This window comes from Phoxinus phoxinus, assembly GCF_949152265.1.
Source record: "Phoxinus phoxinus genome assembly, chromosome: 7".
NCBI lineage: Eukaryota > Metazoa > Chordata > Actinopteri > Cypriniformes > Leuciscidae > Phoxinus > Phoxinus phoxinus.
In genome coordinates, this window is record NC_136882.1 from 36,857,521 (window position 1) to 36,870,321 (window position 12,801).

A 12,801-nucleotide genomic window follows, 5' to 3' on the forward strand; every position below is an offset into this window, starting at 1 on the left:
AGCCGGCAGCTTCACCTCCCCCGCACCACACAGCTCCATCCCTCCGTCTCTCTCTCTCTCTCTGCGGAGAGAGTGTTAGGGCCATAGAGACCACAAACACTCACACCTGATGGGTGCTATGTAAAATGATGGGTGCTGTGCATTGTATGTAAGCCTGCTATTGTTAGATCATATTTATGTTTATCAATGTATCCCGAAAAATGTTCGTGTAGAAACAATTTCACTCAGAAATTTCTTGTAAATTTCACAAATAATTAAGAAACAGCAAGTAACACTTTTAATTAAACATGAACTTTTCAAGAAAGACTGACATTTTCTTGTCAAACATACTCCAATAACTTGGAGAAAGGTATTGTTGTGCTGCTTTAAGAAATCTGAATGAATTGGTTAAAAAATTATTTAAAAGAATGCATGCATATGGATATTTTTGGTATTAAAATATGCATGGCTCACACAGGTTATGTGTTTTAGTTTTAGTTTAATGTCATAACTACGAGACTTTCCAACTATGAAATTAAAAAAGCTAATTGTGACTTTTATTCTCGCAATTATACTATTTTACTTCAGACTTCTTAATTTACATCTTGCGATTCTGACTTTTTTTTCTCAGGATTGAGAGTTTACATCTTGCTTTTTTTCTTTTTCTTTTCTTTTTTGCTACTGAATTATTTTATTATTGCTAATAAAAAAAAAAACTTTTTATCTCACAATTCTGAAATATATCGGAGTTTAATATCTAGCAATTCTGACCTTTTTCCCCTCATAATTGCAAGGGGAAAAAGTTGAAATTGTGAGATAAAACATTTTTTTTATTCATTGGCAGAATTAAACTTCCATACATCACCCTTATTGAGAGAGATCATCATTGTTTTGTAGCCAGATAAATTCTGCTTTATTTAAAAATACTATATATATATATATATATATATATAATATTAAAATACAAATACATTTTTCTTGTGGGAAGCTACAGTTGGTGGTGTGTTATTTACGGATCTTGAAATGAGTCTTGACCACAGTGAGTTGTAATTGGGAATGTTCAACGTGTCCATGCAATATTTGGAATTTTTATGAAAAATAAAGTGCTAAAGCAGAAACTATTATTTAGCCAGTTTATGAGGTGACTATTTTGAGATCAAATTGCATTTCACATCATCTTCTGTGGCACAAGAATGATAAAAATACTTTTGAATGAATATATTAATATATGATAAATATAGCTTGAATTACACCTCATTAGCATGTGCATAACGTGCATACATTAAATAAAGCCTTAATATATATATAACATAATACCTAACGTACTATATAACTTGTTATGATCAATACGTAGCACAGTATTTTAGATTCAGCTGGTTACTATAATGATTTCTCTCATGTCATTCAGATGTTATAAAGGTGCTCTTGTAAAGAAATACAGATGTATCTGCCATGGTTGGACTGTCTCACTTCTGTATACAGAGAAACAATGGTTGAGCCTCACTGAAATATTTCTGTTCTTCTTTTAACTTCATATTATCATGTCATTGTCCGTATACACTGAGTGACGTTGAATTCAATCAGGAGGAATATACTGATGCTGCACAGTGGAAGTATTTGGAAAATTCCCGATAAAGACAGAATCGGTCTGCTGTTCTTAAACACTCGGGCTGTTGATCTTAGAAGCTTTCATGATCTGACCAGGTCACATTCCTGCAGGTAATTGAGTTTAGACTGTGTGTGTGTGTGTGTGTGTGTGTGTGTGTGTGTGTGTGTGTGTGTGTGTGTGTGTGTGTGTGTGTGTGTGTGTGTGTGTGTGTTTAATGGGTATAAAAGGAAACCTGGGTAAACTCAGACACAACAGACACATGCCATTGAGGGAATGAAGCTGTATGAACAAAACTGTCACAGACATTCCTCACGTCGACAGAGAAACACAGTAGCCTACAGCATTTATGGCATAATGTAAATTATACAGAAAATGGTTCCGATACATCTCTTAACAAAAATCACACTTACAGAAATTCACTTACAATCGAAGTACTTTAAAAGTACAGACCAATAATGATCAGTCCTATCGGCTGCCAAGTTTTGGCTGGTTTATCAACTGGTTTACGTCCATTGTGAGTATGTTACAGTAAATAAGTGTTTTCTTTTTTAAAAGGAGACGGACAAGATACAATAGTTTTCTGTGGTATAAGCCACACAATTGCTATTGATAGAGCATATTGTATATTGAACCAAGAACATTCATTTAAAACAAATGTGTGCCGTGATTTTTTTTAAAGTCTGATTGGTTGAAACACACGCTTCTAACACAATGTTCTTAGCTAAAAGTTAAATTGTTAAAAATTGTTTTGTTCATTGAAATATAGTTGAAATAACATAAAATAATAGATGAAAAACTCAAACAAGAAAAATTTGAAATGTTGTCTTGGCAACTAAATTAAATAAGAACTGAAATAAGTTGAAGTACTAAAGTTAAATAAAAATAAATTGATGTGAAATGGAAATATTAAAAAACAATAACTAATAGAAAATTATGAAAACAAATAATACTGAACTTTTAGTAAAATTAAAATATAAAATATAAAATATAAATAAATATAAATAAATACTAGAACAGTATATAAATGATGCTAAAATAACACAAATTTGCTATAATCGTACGGCTATGAAATAGTTCCAGGTTTGTGGACTTTACAGTTAAATTCACTGTACAGTAGCACCAGACACTTTTGAATTGGCTTACTCTTACTAATTTTGTATTTTTGATCCAGATTCTGTCAAATTGTTTTTATATAATTTCATTGAGTTAAAGTATGCAAATGGAGAGCAGTTAGGAATGTAAATAAGAAACCTGTTGCATGTTTGCAAAATGGGTCTCGCTCGTATGTCTGCATTCATGTTATGGTCTTTCTGAACCCAGTGAACCCTTGTGAAGACGGTACACAGGAGTCATTTACACACCGCTCTGGGACGAGAAGCGGCATTACATGTTTTACATTGAAGAAACTTTTTTTTGTGAATGCAATAAATTAATTCCTAAATTGAGTTAGATGCACACATGGTGCAAAATGTCAATTTGCATTTGAAAGGAAGGAAATAGAATTACATTTGACATTAATTTAACAACCTTTTAAACAGAACAGTTTTATCAAGACAAACTTTGAATGACTTGACAAAACTAGATGGATGGATAGAGGGATGGAAGGATGGATGGATAGAGGGATGGAAGGATGGATGGATGGATGGATGGATAGAGGGATGGAAGGATGGATGGATGGATGGATGGATGTATGGATGGATGGATGGATGGATGGATGGATGGATGGATGGATGGATGGATGGATGGATGGATGGATGGATGGATGGATGGATGGATGGATGGATGGATGGATGGATGGGTGGATGGATGGATGGATGGATGGATAGATAGATATTATAGATGGATGGATGGATGGATAGTTGGATGGATAGATAGATATTATAGATGGATGGTTGGATGGATGGATAAATATTATGGATGGATGGATGGATGGATGGATGGATAGTTGGATGGATAGATAGATATTATAGATGGATGGTTGGATGGATGGATAAATATTATGGATGGATGGATGGATGGATGGATGGATAGTTGGATGGATAGATAGATATAGATGGATGGTTGGATGGATGGATAGATAGATATTATAGATGGATGGATGGATGGATGGATGGATGGATGGATGGATAGATAGTTGGATGGATAGATAGATATTATAGATGGATGGTTGGATGGATGGATAAATATTATGGATGGATGGATGGATGGTTGGTTGGATGGATAGTTGGATGGATGGATGGATAGATGGATGGATAGAGTTTGATACATTGAAAGCTTTAAACATCATCTTGAAGCAAAAGTCTCCATTTGATCTCCATTTAATGTCATTGCAGTCTAAGTGAAACAATTGAGACAAGCCCTTGTTTGTGATATTTCTGTAGGTATAACTAAACATCTGCCCGGCTGAGGTCTCACAGACCATCCATGCTCTTAGTTCTGTGTGTCAGTCTCTCTGAGTAAAAGCAGATAACTGTCAGTTTCAGCAAGGCTTCACAAAGCCAGTGGCACTCAGTACAGAGACACACACATTCTTCAACCAGTACAGCCTGATACTGAGACACACACACACACACACACACACACACACACACACACACACACACACACACACACACACACACACACACACACACACACACACACACACACACACACACACACACACACACACACACACAAGGAGTGGGAAAGACTCAGAATTTGAGAACTATGCTCTTTTTGAATTCATGAGTGTGAATCGGATTGACCATATCCTACAGGATAAATGAAATTTGCAGGATTGGAATGACAGAGAGGAAATATTTCATTTATTACAATTAAGAACAGAAACAAAAAGACATATTTGGCTCTCTTTTGAAGACTTTGGGAAAATTTTGAGCATTCAATAAAGTATTATTCCTGATACATAATGTTTTTGACAGAAGTCTCTTCTGCTCACCAAAGTTGTATTTATATGATCAAAAATACAGTAAAAACAGTAATATTGTGAAATATTATTGTAATTTGAAAGAACTGTTTTCTATTTAAATATATTTTAAAATGTGATTTATTCCTGTGGTCAAAGCTGATTTTCAGCATCATTACTCCAGTCTTCAGTGTCACATGATCCTCCAGAAATCATCCGAATATGATGATTTGCTGCTCAAGAGACATTTCTTATTATTAACAATGTTGAAAACAGTTATGCTGCTTCATATTTTTGTGGAAACTGATACATTTATTCGGGATTCTTTGAAGAATAGAAATACAAAATAAATAAAAAAAAGCATTAATTTGAAATAGAAATCTTTTGTAAATGTTTTTTACTGTCATTTTGGATCAATTTATTGCATCCTTGCTGAATAAAAGTACTAATTTCTTCAAAATAAAATCCTGACCCCAAATGTATCAAATTATTTAGGCTACTAAATTATGTCTTTGAATCATCTTAATTATTGTGGGAATTAGTATGTGTAATTTAATTGTGACTAATTCAATTGGCAAAGCTTATAATGAATTCAATTAAAATATTTAATTGACTCACAGTACATTCTATTTATATGCATCTAAACAAAAAAATGTTGGTGGCATTTCAGACATTATTATCATCTAATGTTTCTGGAAATAGCCCATATGTGTATGATAAAAATAATAATTATATATATATATATATATATATATATATATATATTTTTTTTTTTTTTTTTTTTTACTACACAATAGTTTTATTTAATTGTAATTCTCTCTCTTTTTGTAAATTGTTTTTTTTTTTTTTACAGTGTACCAACTCAATTCAAATTCAGGAATTAAAAAGGAATTTAAAAGACGTTCTGAATGTCCTGTCACATTCACACTGAGCCATTTAATGCCATCAGATGGTGTGTTAAGTGAGCTTGTGCTAATCACACACGTCTGGCATACAGGGTGCCATGTCTATGGTTCGAGACATACCTCTCTCTCTCTCTCTCTCTCTCTCTCTCTCTCTCTCTCTCTCTCTCTCTCTCTCTCTCATTCCTGACTTTCCCAAGGGACGCCCTGCTGAGAAAACGACGGGGCTGCAGAAATGTGCAAAAACAGCTCTATCTCTCTCTCTCTGGCAGAAGCCCCATCATCCTCCCTCTCTCTCAATGGAGGAGGTCAGACTCGACCAACAGCAACAGATCTTCAATCCCCAACATTCACAACACCAAATCAGTCATTTGGTTGTTCTTTACAACATGTCAGACGGGGTTGCCTAATTTAAACATTTACGCCTTCACTTTGAGGTCTGAATTTGAGTATCAATTTAACATCAAACATTATAAGATAATCCAAATCTTGCTCTCCTCTCCAGCTTTCAAACATCTCTCTCCATTCCACAGAGAATGAATGCCTGTTAAGTTAAACAACTTATCATTGTTGTAAAGTTGGACATGCTTGTAATTTAAGCAGCATATTATTAAGCATATTCATGCATTATAAACAGCACAGATGTCTTCAACAATGATAAAATAAGAAATGTTTCTTGAGCAGCAAATCATCATGTTACTGTGCGTTCACACCACCGCCGGCGAGAGCGTCAAAGTGGCCGGAGGTAATTCATTTTCAATGAGAGCCAGCGGCGAGTAGAGTTGAAGTCAGGTCAACTTTATGGTAATGAGCTATGACGCGGTTCGGTGGCAACCAATCGGAATGTAGAAGTGCTCTGTTTGAGAGGACTCCAGGGAACGCAGTGTAAACTTTGGTTCCGACCACATTATTTCCCAAGCAAAATAGAGGAGAGGTTGATCATTTGAATTTGATAAGAAGGCGCGCAACACTATTTATAGGCAATATTTTCTCGCTAGAACGCTTGTTTTTTAGCGGAAATGCAAAGAATAGCACTTAACCATGAACACAAAAGCCACACCACACAAATGGCTTTTAATTGGTTTATTTTGTTAGCAAACATGACTATAATTGTTAAGTTCTTTCCATCGATGAATTTTCTGCAAAGATAAGGAACAACATGCTTGTTTGTTTTGCAGTCCCTTTAAATAAAGTTTTTAAAAAGACCAAGCATTCGATCTACATCAGAGCGTCCACGAATCTTTCCACGGCGTTGTTGGAAGAAACTGGGAAAATTAAGAAACACATATTTTTATGTATTTATTTTTGCTTAGAATATAGATCATGTTACTCTTGGCTATTCTGAAGTAAAATCTTTATTTTTATTGATTTACCAAACCTGTTACCTGAATATATGAAATATGAATGTAAAGTTTACATACAATTTGTATTTTTCAATCGAATTTTGCCGCTCTCGCCGGCGGCGGTGTGAACGCACGGTTAGAATGATTTCTGAACGATCATGTGACACTGAAGACTGCAGTAATGATGCTGAAAATTCAGCTTTGATCACAGAAATAAATTATATTTTAAAATATATTCAAACAGAAAATGGTTATTTTAAATGATACAAATATTTCACTACATAGTTGTTTTATTTTATTGTATTTCTATAATTTTTTATTAGAAATTGTACTTATTCTGTGCGTCTGAAATCGCATACTGTCTGAGCAGGTACTGCATTTAAATTTGAACTTGAAAAAGTATGTTTTATATATGAATATGAAATGTTGTTACTGTCACGTGACCTGCAGCGTCAGTTGTGTTGCTTCACTGCCATTCATAAATCCTGCCCTGTGGCCTCATGGGATAGTAAGTGTCCATCGAATGCATACTTCAGAATCTTGCTGGAAGTAGTAGGTCATCCGGATAAATTTTTCAGGGGTGAATTCATGTTGATTGGGACACTTTTTGCCATTGAGATGAATGGGAAAAAGTGTCCCAAACAACCTTAATTCGCTCCCTATACTGTATGTATTCGGACATACTACTCTTTTGACATATTGTTTTTCGCAGTAGTGTAGTATGTAGGCCTCAATAAATATCACTAATATCACATTTAAATGCAACTTTAATTAAAAAAAATTATCAAGCGTTGACAAATTGCTGTTCGTTGTTTTTCGCAGTAGTGTAGTATTCGATTTCAGATGCAGTGATTGTTTACAGACTCAATTCAAAAACAAATAAATTAAATAATTAAATACATTAATTAAAAAAAAAAATTATAACAAAATTGTAAGTCAAATAAATATATTGCTTTATTAACCAGGCACAAGTTACAAATGCTGATTTAATAGAAACTTGACTTGAAACAATCAAATTTGATTGTTTTAAGACGGTTGCATTAAATCTGACTTGCATTATCGCAAACATGATTTGGTCTGTAAATTATCATGTATCTTTTTGCTAACTGGCAGTGTAAAAGGTTCTGGAAGCTTGTCAGGCCCTGTTCTCAGTCCAAATCAAATGTTATTGTTCTGTATTTCTAGCAGAAGATATCTCGCTTTTGTGTAGCATGTTTAATTCTCGGCTAATTAGAGCCTGCGTGAGAAGAACCACACTCAGAGCAATGGACAAAAGATTTGTGTGCGTGTTTTTTTTACTGGTGCCACACAGAAACGTCTAGCTTTTGGCAGAATCGTCACTGGAATGGCTGTGAAACAAACCTCTGCATGTGTGATGGTGAAAATAATTAGCTATTTAAAGACAAAAGCATGATTAAATGGGTCTTATCTGAGATATTAGCCTCTGCAGTCCGCCACAAGAGCAGCTTAACATTCCCTTTGGCTGGGATTGCAGTCGGAAGCTCAGGTTTGCTGTCAGCGAGACTAGAGGTGAGCCTCGCCAATAAATATGTATGTGAGTTTGGATTCTGGCGCTCACTGAGGTCATTCGGGCCCTTGTTCCTCTTTGCTCTCTTTGACAGCTAAGTACATATGCTAACGCTATTTATAGGCCACCTCTCTGCCAGCAACTTACAAACAGCAAGTAAAGAAAGAGGATTAATTGCTAATTTATCACAAATCTTTGGATAAGAGCAGTCGTAGTTTAAGAGTAATCTTGGTGCAGCGCTGGAAGCTGCTCATAATTAATCTACAGTCAAGGAAAACATTTAGAAAACATAGTTAGCTAACTACTTTTTCCGTTATACAAGGGGACAAATATTCTGTATCTGTTTAAGTGCATAACTATCAGATTATATCATTAGTTTTTACAGTCAGTGCATTACTTTATTGTGATGATCTCAATTTGCGAGATATAAATAAACTGGCCACAAATGTATAGAATTTATATACAACCGACTAGCATTTAACTAATTGGATGCAAGGCACAGGGTGAAAAAGTGAATTGTTTCTTTGATTGTTGAATCAGTGAATCGTTATTGATCTGAACAAACTGTTTCATTAAAATAAATCAGTCTATGCTACATTTGAAAGACGATCCACCTAAAAAAAAAAAACTTAAATCAGCCTAATGTGGTTTTCTCATCTCTCAGCATGTCTGGTTTGCTGGATTTAATTTAAGCTGGATTTGAGGTTTAAGCTGCGCAAGTTTCAGATAAATGCCAATTTTAAATTCCAACCAGGGTTATTATTATGGTTAACTAAAAGTAAAACCTTAAAAAAAAAAAAACGTTTTTTGTTATTTTAAATAAAAAAACAATAACTGAAATAAATGTATATATATTATATATATATATATATATATAATATATGTAGTTTCCAAGACAACATTTCAAATTTTCATTTAGCTCAACTATGTACTAAAATAACTAAAAAATAAAAATGACTGTATAGGCATATATATCTATCTATAAAAAAACAAACAACAAAACAATAGATTTACTAAAACTGTAACTAAATTTATAACAGAAAACATAAAAAAAAGTCTAACAAAACTTTGATGTTGACTCGAGGAAGCCTGACCTGATCATCTGAAGTAGTTTGAATGTTTTCAGTTTATAGTTTAAAGAAGTATAAAGTAGTTTTAATGTTTATAGCATAGGCTATCAGAAAAACAGATTTAAATGCTTGATGGTTTCTAGAGGGTTACTACAGTACTCGGGTGGTTGCCAGGGTGTTGCTATGTGGTTGCTAAGGTACTCAGGGGTGGTTGCTAGGGTGTTGCCTTAAATGGATAGTTCGCCCAAAAATGAAAATTAGCCTGAAGCCATCCTAGGTGTATGACATTCTTCTTTCAGACGAATACAATCGGAGTTATATTAAAAAATGTCCTGGCTCTTCCAAGCTTGATAATGGGAGTTATGGCTATGAATGGCTGTTTGACTTTGGAAGTCCATTAAAACGCATCTATTCATGATTAGAGTGCTCGAAAACTTTATCAACTAAAATGACTAGCTTCCGGCAGAAGCTAAACTACGGCCGTAGCCTACGCATCTATTTACGCCAAAAGAGTAAAACTTGAACTTGACGCTCAATGTAATGATGGCGGCAATGGACGCCTCTCGCGGTTCAAACAAACAGGGCAACCGCGTTCGTCATTGCATTGTGCATCAAGTTCAAGTGTTACTCTTTTGCTGTAAATCGATGAGTACAGCCGTAGTTTAGCCTTTGCCGGAAGCTAAATATTTTAGTCGATAAAGTTTTAAATATGGATATTTTTCTTACACGAACGCATCGCTTCACTTCAGAAGGCCTTTAACAGTTTAAAGATCCGCAGATCCGTGACGAGCACTTTAATCATGAATAGACTTCCAAAGTCAAACAGCCATTCACTCCCATTATGAAGTTTGGAAGAGCCAGGACATTTTTTATATAACTCCGATTGTATTCGTCTGAAAGAAGAATGTCATACACCTGGCTTCAGGGTGAGTAAATCATGGGCTAATTTAAATTTTTGGGTGAACTATCCCTTTAAGCACTATGGCGGTTGCATTAGCTAAACTGAGGAATATGAGCATATACGTACACGCATGTATGTTGGGGATATTTTCATGTGCGTGCCGTGCTGTGGCTTCAGGGTTCAGGGTTTCAGACGTGTCATTTCCCAGCACGCCGCTGGAACCAGTGTCATTTATAAACACGCGTGTTATTGAACCACCCCGTGCTAGCTGAGGTGTCCTCGTCGCGCTGACATCAAGGCCCTGACTCACCTCCTCCCATCGCCAATACGGCAACTCATTATCACAAGCTTTCTCTCTCTCTCCCTATTTCTTTCTCCTCTTTCTTCACGTCTATGATGAAGAGGATAGCAGACAGTTATAGAGACGTGGAAACTAGGAGGAGGTGAATGGACTCGATCTTCTTCCGGAGCTGTTTAGGGCTCTGGAAACAAGGTGAAACGTCCAGCGGCCGTCCAGTGAGATATTTATTATAGGCAGCGCTGGGAAAGCATTAAAAGTGTTGGATCTGAAGTTGTGACAGTTCAAGGGAACGCTGGAGTGTTAACATATTCAAAATGGACCATGACAAGGTCAGGCCTACGAAATGTTGTCAGTTTAATATAGCCTTAAAGGACTACCACACTTTTTATTTGATTCTATGATGACACTGTGGCTTTCTTTTTATCTAGTTCTTTCCAAGATAGATTCAGTGAAGCTTTACAGACATGTTGCCAATGCATCAACCTTCAGACGGTTTACTGAAAAACCCATATTGGTTGGCCTAAGAAAATTAAATCATGTTTAATTGCAAATTTTTTCATTGTTTATCCACTCTATAAAGCTATCTCCATAACCATATTCACAGTGGGAAATAATGGAAGCGGAAACAACGCGAAAAAGAGCTCAGTAGCAATTGGCCAATCCCATGATGCATTGCAAATGACATAATCAAGTTGGTCTCCCTATACAGGGGTGGCGAACATTGATCCTGGAGGGCCACTGTCCTGCAGAGTTTAGTTCCAATCCAATATTTACGCATTTGGCAGATGCTTATCCACGAATTTGCATTTAATGTGAGAGTTTTATCAGTTCATGCATTCCTTGAAAATCAAACCAGCGTTTCTAGCCACAGTAATGCAGCTTCATGGGATGATTGGTTCATTCCTTTACAAAAGATTGTATATTATACACTGTAAAAGCCTCTTTTTTTTGAAGTTGTAAATAAAACAAACATTAATAGTACATTTTACAAGAAAATAGGCAAGGCAAGGCAAGGAAATACTAGTTCAGTCTTTCTACTTTAGAATTTCATGGGTACTTTACAATAATATCCCATTAGTTAACAATAGTTAATGCATTAACTAATATAGAAACATTCTAACTAATATAAACTAACAATGAGCAAATACAGTATTTATTCATCTTTGTTAACGTTAGTTAATAAAAGTAGTACTGTTCATGTTAGATCAGAATCAGATCCATTAAATAACATTAACAGAGAGAACTTTTGATAATTATGAAATGTTGAAATTAACAGATTAATAAATACTTTAGAAGTACTTTCATTGTTAGTTCATGTTAACTAGTTAAATGTTAATGAATGAAACCTTATTGTACAGTGTTACCAACTCATGTTTAATTCAATGTGTCACACTTGCTGTTTCCTTGTAATGATTTGTGAAACTTCTGAGTGGAAATTGTTTCAAAGCCAGTTTTGCTCCTTTGTCTTTGTTTCTGATGCGCAAACACCTATTTGCTATAAATTAATGTTTGTAACGTGATTAACACAGCTGGTTTAGTTCAAGTGTTAAAAATCTTGCTTGAAACATTTTTTTGGGAAAAAACAAGGCTGATCACTATTGCACTATAGATGGCTAACTAGGTCTGTGTGTTTACAGGTCTCTTTTCTAGCACTGCTTTGTCTTTCATTCTTATTCCGTCGGAAAACATGGCGTTAGCCTCCTGCGTGCACATAAATCCACGGCGTCTACATCAAAGCCTTGTGATTTAGCCCGTCTTTCCTCACCCGAGCTCTCCTGTGAAGCTTAGAGTTGATCTCACGGCATAATGCGTCCAGCGTTCTATATATCGAGAGCTAATATTGGCTTGGGCTGGTGCTGATTGACCTGTATTCTGGAATGGCCTCTCTCTGGGCGGCTCCACCTGGGGCCTGATGCTGTCAGAGCGAACGGATTGATGACAGTCATTCAGTGATGAAGCTGTATTCATCATCCCTGTCCAGAGCTGCACTGGCCAGATGGAGTGTGACCATCCATCCACTGCCAGGGACACATCTGTTCCTCGTGTTGCTTAGAGTACTAACAAGTCAGCGGCTCCCTCAAAAGCCAGCCGATGTCAGGCTGAGGGGAAGAAGGGGAGCGGATGGGGGAGGGTGGACGCGTGCAAGAAATCGGACCTGTTTTCTCAACGCGTTTTTAATCTCGCTTGATGTGTTCAGCTCTGTCTGATTCCTCTGTCAGATTCTAGTGGCTTTATTGGCATGATAACGAATAGAAGCTTTAGA

General features: G+C 35.8%; 1 protein-coding gene across 1 annotated transcript in view; it reads right to left on the reverse strand.

The window, feature by feature from the left end:
* The window catches only part of LOC307001235 (uncharacterized protein), a gene marked incomplete at its 5' end in the record, with an annotated part of 72,876 nt that overhangs the window by 24,131 nt on the left and 35,944 nt on the right, over positions 1-12,801 (reverse strand). The gene's annotated exons all lie outside the window — the stretch shown is intronic.